The sequence below is a fragment of the Manacus candei genome, unplaced genomic scaffold (genome assembly GCF_025592945.1).
Source record: "Manacus candei isolate 608988 ecotype Guabito, Panama unplaced genomic scaffold, ASM2559294v1 h1tg000050l, whole genome shotgun sequence".
Lineage (NCBI taxonomy): Eukaryota > Metazoa > Chordata > Aves > Passeriformes > Pipridae > Manacus > Manacus candei.
Window position 1 is genome coordinate 20407822 of NW_026138098.1, and position 12610 is coordinate 20420431.

The 12610-nt window shown below is 39.4% G+C and overlaps 1 long non-coding RNA gene across 1 annotated transcript; it reads left to right on the plus strand.

Annotated features, from left to right (window-relative positions):
- The first annotated feature begins 1005 nt into the window (after positions 1–1005).
- LOC127476818 (uncharacterized) lies at positions 1006–7720 on the plus strand. Its single transcript, XR_007906735.1, has 4 exons — positions 1006–1042; positions 2142–2222; positions 4139–4216; positions 7671–7720. It is a non-coding gene; the product is annotated as an uncharacterized LOC127476818 (long non-coding RNA).
- The last annotated feature ends 4890 nt before the right edge of the window (positions 7721–12610 follow it).

The window sequence follows — 12610 nt, forward strand, 5'->3', positions numbered from 1 at the left end:
ACATTTGTAACAGAACCAGAAATAAAAGCTACATTGCCTGCCTACCACCCCACAGACTTCACAACAAAAAATAAAATAAAATCTTGCAATAAAGAAAACAGAACAAGGTAGAAAAAAGGCCTGGTTTTCAGACCAGAGGATAGAGTGACATTATCAACCTACAAACTTTGTCTACTCTACATACTTAGAGTGTCGCAATTGCATCAAAATACTGTTTCATTGAAAAACTGCTTTCACCACCACTTTTGGAACATTTTCCATGACAAAATGGATGCTGGGCAGAATGTGCATAGCAGTATGACAGCTCCTATGAGGCTAGCAGTTAGAAAAGACCGAGCAAAAGATGGATCAGAGGATACCAACCACAGCAGCAGCAGTAGGCAGCAGCAGTTTTTGTATAGCAGTGGCATTCAAACAGAAATTTTCCAAAGACATACAGCACTGACATTTTAAACTTCTTTCCCAGCATGAAGGCTGCATCATGACATGATCCAAATTTAACCTCGATAGGCTCTATGCTGCCACAGCTGGGATGCTCCCAGTACCCAAGGTAGCTAATGCAGGCTTTGCTGAATTGATTTATTTCTTGGCATCAGTCAGAAGCCCAAAGCACCTTTTACTTCTCAGTCTAATGCACAATTCTTGCTATATGGAAGGAAGGCATAGGGTGTTATATTACTGTAGAGAGACTTTAGCCAAGATGAGGACCAACTCTCTAGCTGGATGCATACATAGGAAGAAACACTTCTTTCTCAAGAAGTTTGTGATAAGAGTGGAATAAACAGGAAAAGTCTAGACAAATGAAGAGGTTAAACAACTTGCTAAGATTGCCGGGCAGGACAATGTTATCCTTGGATAGGGCTGGGTTTCCTGGTGTTTCTGCTTCTGTATTAAGGTGTGCACAAACTACTTGCTCACTTGAAGATCTTTTTCCTTTTTTTTTGTACAGGACCATGTGTCACAATCATCCCTTCCACGCACATGGAACAGACTCCACTATTAGCACACTGCAACATCAAAGGCTGTGTATTATTGTTATGTGGTATTGTGTGTTATGCCAGATAAATTCACCCAAGTACCAGTAGCTTCCTTAAGGCACGTTCAGGGAAAACATGCTAAAAATCTCCTACCAGCATCTCCCAGGACACTAGACTTCACTATAAGCACTTCATTTGTCTCCCCCAACTTTTCAATTTCAAATCCCAAGTAACAGGATATGAAGAAGAGGAAGCAAATTTAACAGCTGAACCAAAATGAGTGGTCTTGTACGAGCTGTTAACTGTCCTGTCACTTGTTAAGGCTACAAGTATTTGATTTTTTAGTTCTCTGCTTTCATTGAAGCTTTGAAAGTGTCCCATTAGATGCTGGTCTTAGGTTTACAGATACTGTCCCACTCATCTAAATAGGAATTTTAGGGCACTGAGTATTGTAGCTTCCTTTTTTCCTTTATACCAAGATATAACACAATCTCTACCTTTTTCCCCCTCCCCTCTCATTCAGTGATTCTCAAAAAATAAGCATGGTACCAATCAGCATGAATCCTTCTACATCAGACAGTGCAATGGGTTCATAAACCCTAAAGATTTAAAAGGATATCTCATCCCAGAACTGGCTGGAGAAGGAAGATGCTCTGCTCAGTGGAGCATCTCCTGGTTGGTGGAAAATGACTTGCATTCTCTGTACCCAAAACTACATGAGGATGAACTTTTGACTTCAACCCCTGCCAGCACTGAAGAACTTAAAACTTCTTTGTCTTCTCTCCTTGTAAAACAATCCCTTTTTACTGTGATGTCTGTGTGAAGGTGGCAACTAAGGCTCAGCCTTCTGTCATAGCCAATATCATTCCAGATTTAGCCTGACATCATCAAAGTTCATGCTGAACTGCCAACTTCTCTCCTTGTTTTCATCAATTTGATGCTTTTTTTCTAAACATATCCATATGTCACAACTCCGACAGCATGCCTTTCTTAGCTGTCTTTTCCTCCTCCACTGTCACTATTTCATTTACGTATATAAAGATTCCTAGATCAAATACAGATCACTCAACATCCTGACATTCTCAAGAGCTAGCTATGAACTCTGATTATCACAGAAATTTTTCCTAAAACAAGTATCAAACAGAGTCTATTTTCTCTTCTCAGTGAAACCTCAGCCAGCATAATCCCAACACGTGGAACTTCCACATGCTCAGCCGCTGGACAATGCTATGAAATAAGGAGACAGTGAGTCATTGCTCAGAGCTTCAGGTTTCTGCAGGTGTGCTACACGGGCAGGGAAAGTTGAAGTCATAGCTAAGAGAATGGTACGTCACCAAAAATGACACTCGATTGTGATAGAAGACACTGGTGAAGCATTGCAAAAACTGGTCTACTTGTAAAATGCAAAGCAATGCTATGTCCTCACTCCTCAAAAGTGATTTTGGGGACCTGAGAACATTTCAGAGGACAGGGCACCCCAACAGCACAGCCCTTCAAGAACAGAACTAATGGCAACTGCCACTAGAACAATAATAACAATAACAGTGGTTGGCTAATGACAGACTTGCTAATACCAAGGTAGAGTGGAATGCTTTTTATTTTAGACCAGCCCAGGCAGATTCACATAACATTTGGGTAGTTATGAAATTGTGTTATGCAAGAGGAATAACAAGTTGGTCACCAAAGACAGCATTAGAACAAAAAGGCTGTCCTGAGGGGGCACTGAAATAAGGCACTAGCGCTACAACTGGGGAAAGGATTCTTGCAGAAATATCATGGTGAGGGATGAGGAAGAAAAGGCCATCTACTTGATGCCTGTTCTGAAGGATGCAATGTTGTCAAGGAATAAAGCAGAGAAGGAAAGAAAGAAATAAATCAATATGAAGTTCCTTCAGGAATGCAATGAACACAGGGGGTGCCTCTGTTTGGCAGCCCCAGGACGCTTGCAGCCCTGGCTCAGATTGTGTGGATATGTTTTTGACTTGTCCTGGTCAGCAGATTAATGGCATTAACGAAGTTTCCATTAGCATCGGAGATTGGGGAGGAGGGTGAAGAGACAGAGGCGTCCAAGCGGAAAGCCACATGACTGCAGAATTGATAAGGCTAAAGATGAAACGGAGCTTCATTGGCATAAGAGAGGCCAGGAAATGCCACTACAAATTAGCCCCAGGCCTCATTTCTTTTCCCTTCATTATCCAAACCCCTTCAGGAGAAGAATGGAGGAGGTTATGACCCTCTCCCAACACACACATACACAGATATTGAGTGAGTCTCTCTCAATGAACATAGACATGGGTATATCTGTGTGTGTCTAAGGGTCTGTGTGTGGTACATTTGTATCTAGGCAAATCTGTATTAATATATTAAGTAAAAAAAAAAATTATCTGCATCAATATGTATCTACCTATCTGTACATGTCAGGGCATGTGTTCTCATATCTACAATGTTCACAGCTAAACCATGTAATATTTTTTCATATTAGTGAGCTTTTCCTGAAAGTAACACCACTGAAAGCAAAAACCTTACACAATTCCGTGAGAGTTCCAGCACCTGAACAGTTAGAGTCCCAGGACCTGTCCACAGTAACTTATACATTACTTACAGAGTTTCTGGGCATAAGTTTCTACATACATGTTTTCCTGCAGGCTTGTCCTTGTACTTGTTTCTGAAGGTCTACATACAAGGTGTATACTGAGGGCAACAACACTCTTCCACATATATTATTTTTTTCTTCTGTGTGTCCACGTCCTCTGTGTGTGCTTCTGTATTCTGCCAATTATGTGGTTGCTTGTATCTGTGTCCCAGCTGTCTGTTTTCTGTGCATGAGTGCCTTTTTCAGAAGTCTGCATACCTCAAATAAGTTCTGGTCTGTGTACACACTTCTGTGTGTCTTCCTGTTTGTGTATCTTTGAATACAAGTGCATGGGAACACACGGCTGTATTTGTGAAAATTTTTCTTTCAATTACATGTAAACTATTCTGTGTAAAATTGTGGACAAGTTCTAGTGCCTGTCCCTGCGTTTATCATTCTTGAAAATAAAAAATTCTATTTGTTGCTGTTGACTACTTATTGCACCTGAAAATTAATGAATACAGGTAAATACAACAGTGAATAATAAAAAAGTATTTGTCCTAAAAACCACACAAATTCCACTATACAGGTATGAGAACTAGCTAAGAAGAACAGAACAGAGGACAAGATCCATTTTAGCTAGTCATTCATATCCAGCAAATTTAAGGTGAGGGAGATTATTTCCTACGTAGATTAAAAAATAACATTTCTCCAAGTCTAATGACATCTATGTGTTGTTAGTAAGAAAGGTAGGTTCTCTTCAAAGAGACTGTTAGCCATAGGCTACTAACATGAGAAACAACTTTGCCTAGGGGTAAACAAGAAAACAACCTCCTTCTGCGTTTGGAAAACAAAAAGAGGAGAGGAAAAAAGCCGGGGAAGGATGTGTAAATGGAGCTTTGTGCAATGGTGCTCTGTTATGTGAGCTGTATGTGACAATAGCCCTGAAACCCTATGCGAGCAAACTCATAAAAGAGGTCACTGTCTCTTTAATTAAAGCTCCCTGGTTTGAGGTTAAAAACAAACCCAGTGTTTTATGACCAGGTGTGCGTGTGAAAGAGATGGGAACCCGATCCCCAGCCCAGTGGCACAGCAGCAGAGAGGAGATAAGGGAGGAAAGCTTTTTATTAAGGTGTCGCTTGAATGCTGCACCAGGCAAGGCAAACGCTGGTGAGGCAGGACACACAAGCCCCCAGGGACCAAGGCTGCAACGGGGCAGCACCAGGAAAGGGGAGTGATGGAGAGGCAGGACGAGCTCCCAGGACCAAACCTTTCAAACAACCAGGAACAGGAGAAAGGGATCTAGGAGTATAAGCTGAAGAGAGATCAGGAAAAGCACCAAAAAGGTGTTGGGAAAATAGCAACTGTTACCAATCCCTATAGCCTACAGAGGCAAAGACAACAGTGATTGTAGTATCACTCAGTTGGCAAATAACAAGGGAAGAAGAGCAGCTACAGAGCCCTTGTTGGTAGGCCTTGAGAGGGGCCAACCCTTCCTAAAGCAGACTGTAGACAAGAGCCTCATATTGTTTGTGGAAACAATAGGGACCAGACTGATCCTACCATCTAATAAAATGCTAAACCAAGATAAGCAGAGAGGTTGCACCCTCTTCCTGAGCTTTTCCTGTCAGTGATGTCACACTTGGAAAACTGGGGCTTCCATTTGCTGCATAATCTAATCTTTAGATCTCACTCCTAAGGTACCTGTCACTATAATAATATTGAACTCTAATGAAGTGCTATGTCCCATTGGTCAATTTGGTTATGAGTCCTTTCTTTACAAAGATTCCAGCTGCCAGTCCCTCTCCTGAAAACTTAGAAACAAGGAAAACATCAGTCAGTTCTCTTTTATACTTGCATAGAGAGCTACAGATGTTCAGCTTGAAAGAGGAGACAATCCAGAACCAAGTCCCTGGGTTGCAGGACAGTTTCTCCTGAGTAGAAACATAACACAAGCCCTGTATACCACTGCCTCTGGGCACTTGAAACCACGTGTTTTGAGATAAAAAAATCAGAATTCCAACTTCAGCATGGCATGAATATCCCAGGGGTTGGAATGACACAACTATGAGATCCTCAGCAGACAAATTTGCTACAGTAATTACTAAAAGAAAGCTGAAATGTGACAGGAAACAACAAAAAAAACCCAACTTGTGAACCTCCCATCTCATTACACAGCTTTGTAAATAACAGCAACAGCACAGGCTCTCAAAGTGCTGTTTTATGAACAAATGAAAGGCTATCTTAGTATTTTCTCTGTTCAAATGCATGCAATTTTACAGAAAATTGGTTTAATTTTTATTTTTCTTTAAAAAAATAGACAAAATTTTAGTAGGTACAATTAGAAGGCAGTAGAAGGTCAGCTCATCATTTACTGCATTCAGTAAAAGTATCAGAGATCTATGGATGGGAAAAGCAAAAGGAGAAATGGAGAAGAACAAAGGGGATACAGGAGAGAGCAGACTACAATCACAGTGATGTTTTACTCACTTTTATCAGTTTTCTGCTGTGGAATTTAACTTTATTTCCAGATGAGATTAAATATCCTATATCCAAGTTATAGGCAGGGAAATTAGAGCATGGAGAAGAAGTCTGACTGACAGAGAATTAGGAACAGAACCAAAGTCTCAGCCTTGTTCTAGAAAAAGAACAACTGATCACCCCAGCAAATGTTCAACAGCAGTTCCTCTGTTCCTTGAAATTTCACTGCAGAAAGATGCCTTTTTTCAAAACATACCAGTTACTAGGTTTGATGCTGAATAACTGGGTGGAATTCTGCAGCCTGTGGCAGGCCACAGTATACAAACTAATAGTCCTTCTGGGCTTGAGGACTATGAAAACTGAAGATTAAATTAATCCCTGGTTTAAATTCAGTGGAATCAACTAAATTTTGCCAAGGATAGGTTTAAACCAGCTATGGTAACCTGTTTGCCTATAGAAGACAGACAAGTCCCTGAACTACAGTTCTATCACGTACAGTTCTATCATATTCCCTTGTAATGTACACAATTCTCCCACATAATGTTTCAACAGTCATGACTGCCCCTCTTCTTTTTACACCCACTATTAAGTCTGACTTCTAATTTCCAAAGCAATGGGCCAAATTCCTTGGTGGTGTAACTCTCTTACTATCAGTAAAGTTAGGCTACAACTAAATTTCCCCTTTCCAGTTTCACAATCTGTCTTTATTCAACAGTCTGTGCATAATGGCCCATGCTTACAAGTATTCTGCGTATGAAACAGTTCAGAAATAAGAATGTAGATGATGTAAAACAAAGATTTGTTTGTCTAAGGTGGAATGATTGAGCAAGTTTTTAAAATGCAGATTTACATTGACTGCAAATCTCTTTCAGAATTGTTTAGCTATTTCAGCCTAGGCAAGCTTTCTGAAAGTCCAGATCATTCAGTTTGATATGCTGAATATGAAATGTATACCCCTTAAAACTCAAATATGTAATGCTTTCTTAAAATTTAGTTCAATTTTACTATTTTTTTTCTACAAAAAAAAACCACACTAAATGCAAGTATTTCAGGCCTAAGAAAAAAAATACTGGTTTTAAACTAACAGAATTATCCTCCCACTTGCTCCATATCCTCCACCTTTTTTGGTGCTGCAAGCAAAACCAACAGATCAGCTACTGAAAATATCCTACTTCAAAATCCAATAATCTACCTCATTTTTGTTGGGCTGAATTTTCTAAGCTTTGCTCACTCCTACCCTGCTGCCCCTGACACTGAAGCAAAGCAAATGGAGCCCACGTACCCACGAGTCCCAGCTAGCAGGGATAACCACTTCCATTTACTTTGTGCTTGTGTAAATAGTCACATAAACCGTGGGATCCCGGGACATGTTTATAGTCTCCTGCTGAGCAGGAGCATTGCCAGCATCTGCTTCGTAACTGATGTTGGGTCTCCAAAAACAAGATTGTAGCAGTAAGGGCAAGTAACTTCTTTGCTGGGTTTGGGGTGGAGTTTTAGGTTGGTTTCATTTTTCTTTTTGTGTATCTCCCAGCTTTGCTTCTTGCCTCTCTCACCTTCCTTCACAGGCTCGAGGACAATATCATCTCCTGTCAGTACAGCCTATTAACTTATACATAATATCTGTGCTTTTTTTGTTTCAGAAAAAACCTATAGCTTGGTGGCACAGTTAGGAGCAGATTGCCAGACAGACTTCACTGACGTCAGTGCAGCTTTGGTGATTTACACCAACAGGTTATCAAACTCTTTGAAAAGCTATGTATGACTCTTCTTTTTTCCCCCCTACATTACTAAAGTGATTAAAGCTGTGATATAGGTTGTGAAAGACCTATCCACAAAAAGCTGTGGCTTCCCTCTATTTTCTTTGCCAGGAACTATAGCTACTTGGATTTTTTGACATGTTTTTCAGGCTGAAAATGTAGATTCAGCAAAACTTTTTTTCTCAGAGATCAACCACTTTTGACAAACTACACTAATTAAAACATTATTGTATGAAAAAATCCAGTTTTCATATTTAACACTGTTCCCAATACTAAGCTGTTTTTTTAAAAAGAAGCTAGTCATTTCCTTTTGACAGTTTAAGATCATCAAAATCTTAAATTCACAGATCCAAACTAATGCCGGAGGTTTTCTCTCATTGTAGTTAATAAAAAGTTATCATAATTTTAATTTTTCATCCACTACAAGGAACAATTTCTCAGAATTTGAAGTTTTTCCAAAGAACAAGAAGAGTGTTTTTCATTCAGATTTACCATAATTATACCACTCCCCAAATATCATTACTGTCTTTTGCCTCAGCACAAGTGAAATAACACTGTCCCTCGCTTTCCAAGGCTTTGAAAACCATGAATGTTTCTTGAGATACTCAGATATTGTAGGCTTGGAGGCACAAAACTACCGTAAAGATGCCCCCAAAGTTATAATTAGCCAATCTTGTATGTAGAGGGACCAAAAAGGTGTACAAATTCACCAACTGAATCATAGGGACCTTGGAGTGTAGAAGACTAAAACTGAACTGGATACCAAAGACTGACATTTCAAAAACATCTTCACTATTATAGTCTCAACTTCTTCATTATTCACTCTAGCATTATCCTAAACCAGAGAGGTCTTGCTTAGGTATTCTTTGCTTAAGGCTCCGAGAAGGAAAGGCATATCCTTGTCATTAAAGGTACCTACATGAGACTGTGCAATATAAATTCAGTTTCCAACTCAGCTCTTTGACAGTAAATAAACCATTTGCTTAGTTCCTTAATTTCCCTTACTTATCTCAGTTTATCAGCCCTACCCAATCATTTTCAATTCTTATGAAGGTCTTGTCATGTGCTTCTCAAATCCAACACTGTGTTTGTATATATCGTTCTAGATGCTTCCATAAAGTAACCCTAAGAATAATAATAACAACAATAAGATTTAGAAAAACAAACATACTGAGCTTCCTGAATCCAAAATATTTATAAAATTATATAGTCTGCTGATGTTGGGGAGAGGGAGCCAGGGAAACAAACAAATCAACAACAACAAAAAAAGAAAAAGAGGAGGGAAAAGAAAGAGAGCAGAAACAGTGGAAAAGCATTATATGAAAAAAAGAGATTGAGAGAATGAAGAACAGGTTGAATGTAAATCTCTCATAAAAGCAAAACAGTTTAGGCCTCCTACAAAATACCCTCAGTTAAGAAGATCTGTTGGATAACTGCAATTTAAGAATTATTTTCATGCAAAGATCCCCTCTTTTTTAATTGCAAACACTGTTCCCATCTATGCATTAGGGTATAAGATGGTTGAGAAATTTTTTTCTAATACTGCTTTCATACAGTTCACCAAACAATTTGGGTAAGTGCCAAGACAAAACAGCAGTGAAACATCCTTCTGACTGAAGAGGGTGAGATAATGAAAGCAAAAATATTAGAGAAGACCTTTGCAGATAAAAAGTAATATACACGTATGGATGCATTTTGATGTTTTGCTATTTTTCCTACCCTGCTTTGTAGGGCTGAAAAAGATCAAGAGGAAGAGAAGGTAGAAACTGGTGTGTCCAACAGCTCCCTCCCTATTGATGGCCCACCTGCCACTGCAGAGAAACTAAGAGGAACTGGTATATACTCAGGCCTCTTGCCTCCCTTCCCATATGGGACAGAGACACAAACAAGACAATTGGAATCAGAAGCATTTCTGGATTCTCCAGCTTGCACATATTCATAGCAATCAAAACTGAGCTGTGACAGAGTGGCTCAGAGACAATTGTGGGAGAAGCCACAAAAGAAACTTAAATGGTTCACAGAAGACCCCTCCAAAATACCAGCATCACTTTGCTCTTAGAAAGTGTCTGGTAACTTCAGCCACTGACTATCAGTTCCAAACCCACCAGGATCCCTTCTTCACCATTTTCCCCTACCAAATACACTTAGTACAGTCCCCCACAGACTCTTTTTCCAAAAGCCTGACACAACATCTCTTTCTTCCACAGAACTTTTACCCTATAAAAGGGATTGAAAAAGTTCCCCTCTACGTTTTGTCCTAGAAAGTGAAATAAGAATAAAGTAAAAGAGTTTCCAGTGAATGCCTATGAAATGATAGTCCTTCAGCTACTCTGTGTACAGCTCACACACAACACTGATACCCTGAAACTCTTTAGAGCTAGATATAGACCCAGAGAAGTCACTGTAGAGATGATCCCATCCTGCCCTCAAGGGAAAGAATGGCTGACCTAACATCCCTTTTTACATCTCTCATTCCCCATTCCTTGCCTCATCCCATTTTTCCTCTGTTCTTTCAACTATTTGATTTCACAAACTTTATGAAACAGAGTGAAATAGAAAAAAAAGAACAGAAAATAAAACACAAATTAAAGGTAATGTTACATGAAATTTCAAGAGAGCCAGGCTCTCACCCCTAGTGTACACCACTGGCTTTTTGACAGTACTTCAAAGAAAGTAAAGGCTAACAGTTCTTACCCATACTAGTAAAAGTCCTAACAAGCTGGCTCTCTTCATATCTGAGTTCCCCGCTTACCCCACTCCTACTTCTTTCAAAAAGAGGAAGGAATGCTGTTATTCTCCACTCTGGCTTTTGCTCATTCCTCCGCTTCTGTTTCCCCTCTCCCCCATTTCCATTCCAAAAGTTCTCAGTTAAAAGCATTGCCTGAAGCAAGATCACGTCTCCATTAAGAGAGGCAACTTCATTACAGTTTAACATAAAAAGATCAGCTGATATTGATCCATAATTTGGACAAGTGCCATGCTATTGACAGGAAGACAAAATAAGTTAGAATGGCCATGTTTCAAAAATTCTGTATGTACACTCAATCACTGGAACAGAAATTGCAGTCGGGTATATAATAACACAGCCGTGTTCTCTATTTCCCCTGTAGATCAATGCTAATATGAGGAAGGCCACAGAAGATGGATGTTGCCGACAGAAAACCTTGAAATTCCACGTTAGGACTTGGGTGGCTTCATGGATAAAAGTGTGTGTGTCTGCAATGTCTGTGTAATTTAACTACAAAAGACCAAACTCCTTCCTTAATACCTGAGAATGCTCTACTTCAAAGTAGTAACTTCTACATTTAAATTCAAGTTATGGAAAACAAAATCTGACCCAACATCCTGCCTTACATAAGTATCCAGGCTTTAGCTCACACACCTAAGGGACCCCAGATGGATTACTCAGTGGGCTTAGACAACCACAGGACAATATACCTTCACATACTCACAGATACACAAAAGAAATACATACAGGCTTTCCATACATTACTGAACAATCACTCTGCCAGAAGGTAATTTTTTCAGAAGGAAAATGGTGTCAGGAAAGACAGAATGTTTCTTTCTGACATGTTTTACTAGAAACTGGCTACTCAAGCACCACTAGATTTTGAGGGCATGTTGACTGTTTCACTAGTAGGGTTTATGATCCCAATGAAACAGATGTTTAAACTGGACAAAAAGAAGCAAATACAGGAACTCCAGCACCAAAAATAGAACGCTCTACCATTTGAGCTAACTTAAACAGATATTTACTGTAACAGGTATCTATCTATTAGATAGACCAATGGTACAGAGAATAAACCAGCCAGACAAGGCATTATACTTGCACTTTGCCAAGAGCAGTTATTTTTGAGTACTTAACTCTGTTAAGGTCAAATTCACACACACAAACTTCTACCCCAACAGGTTTGGATCTAATCACAGTTCACATGGGAGAGTTGCACAGGACTATAGGCCACCAAAGCAATGCTAGTTTCCCCAGGAATTTGGCACTCAAAAAAACTCAGCTGTGAGACATGTACCTCCACCATTTCCACCTAAAAATCTCCTGTAGCTAATAGCAGTGAAAATCTTATTTTCTCTGTAAGCCTGCTATTTGAGACCAACATAACTCACTTAGCAATGCATTGCACACTATTCCTGATTATGTGGAATACCAAGTAATTGAAGAGAAATAATACGCATCAGTGACTAGGATTTTTACCAGGATTCATCTCTTCCTGTTTCCTACAGATTGACATGTATTCATCTTCAAGGCTGAGGACTACAAGCCATACAGTTAACTCAAAAGTATGCTGTTGCATTGGTAAATCCTTCCATACAAAAGGAAATATATATACATATATATATATATATATATATATATAGCATATATATATGCTTTCACTACCCCTTCAGTACTTCACAGCTTCTTCAGTAATTTGAAGCAATGTGTTTGTGTTGCTAATGGTACATTGCATGAACTGGGAGTATTTTTTAGAAGATGTATAGCATGGGTCATTCACAGAAAGTGTTCACTTTCAAATTGTTCAGTAAAGCAAACTCACTTCCCAGAAAAGATGCTGCCCCATCAAAACTTCGTTCCACATTTCAGCCTTGATCTGAATCCAAACTGTACAACTAGCCTTTATCTTGACAACAAGCCAAACCTTTCTTGAGATACTACTGCACAAACCCACACTGAGGTTTGTGACTCATGCCCATTATTAGTTTAGTCAGATTATAGACAGTTTTGATGCCTGGTTCTCAGCCAAATGCTGCAATATTTAGGACATGTATGGGGATGATGAAGGAGGGGGTTGTTAACTGTATTTCTATCG